The 1,152-nt window shown below is 30.8% G+C and overlaps 1 non-coding gene across 1 annotated transcript; it reads right to left on the reverse strand.

Annotated features, from left to right (window-relative positions):
- Positions 1-356: 356 nt before the first annotated feature.
- Positions 357-430, reverse strand: Trnah-gug (transfer RNA histidin (anticodon GUG)). Its single transcript has one exon. It is a non-coding gene; the product is annotated as a tRNA-His (tRNA).
- Between the last annotated feature and the right edge of the window lie 722 nt (positions 431-1,152).

The following is a 1,152-nucleotide window of genomic DNA, read 5'->3' on the forward strand; positions in this document are numbered from 1 at the left end:
GCATAGGTAGATCCATTACCTTTCACCGAGGTGCCCCTTTTTAAATTTTCGCCCACTCCGTACTAATATGTTTTCGGTTTTCCAATTTGATGTACTTTTAATTAATGCTTTAATTATGGTCGGCGACGCTCTTGTTATTCGTCTAGTGTTATAAAAAAAAATTATAAAGTGTTGTGGAATTCACAAAAGAATTATTATAATTAGAAATAAAAACTCAAACGTCGCAGTAATATAAGTAGTATTAAAGGTTTTATTTATTATCAAGCTATGTAAACAATTTGTAATGTTTCAAAGTGATAACCTTCACTTTTGGGATTAAATTTATTACACAAATGAAATTCGAAAACAAGATTTTATGAACGATGCGGGACTCGAACCCACTACCTCTCGCGTCACGTGCGAGCGCTCTTTCCAACTGAGCCAATCGTTCCAGTGATGTATCGTTGATAAAATGCTTTGTTCAACTCTCAGGTTGTGGCTTCATCTACAGGATCTACTTTACATATTAGGAAATTGACTTGAGACGTCGTTCTTGCAAATCTAAACAATTTGTTATGTTTCAAAGTGATGACCCCTTCTGGGATTCAATTTATTAGACAAATAAAAATTTGTTTTCAAATTTTATTTGTGTAATAAGCTATGTGATACTGGTTACAATTATATGAAGTCATCAACAACTAGTGCAGGGGTTGAATATTTTTTAATCCAAAAATCCTCTGATATGTCAAGACCTTTCCACATCGTAAATATTATGTTTTATAGGCACTAAAATCTGTAGAGGTATAACTTCATGCATAGACAATACAAAAGTGCTTTCTATGTATTAATTTGGTGGGTCTTTTTTCTTTATCAAAACAAAGGGGATTACCACAGTATCACAGCTTATATTGTTTATTTGAATGTTCAAAATAAAAACTTTGCAGTGCATCAAAACATTAAAACTTAATAACAATTTAATCAATTATTCATTGTTTTATAATAAACAAGCTGGCTCGACAGACACTGTTCTGTCAAAAGAAGAAACAAAATATGTAATCAGGAATAAAGTTGTCTAAAGCTATTAAAAATGTGATATCAAAGTTAGTGAAATAATAATGAAACAAAAACGTAACTCTGAATGATTTTATACTATATAGTAATAAAATCATAAGG

Source organism: Leptidea sinapis, chromosome 3, assembly GCF_905404315.1.
Source record: "Leptidea sinapis chromosome 3, ilLepSina1.1, whole genome shotgun sequence".
In the NCBI taxonomy this organism is placed as follows: domain Eukaryota; kingdom Metazoa; phylum Arthropoda; class Insecta; order Lepidoptera; family Pieridae; genus Leptidea; species Leptidea sinapis.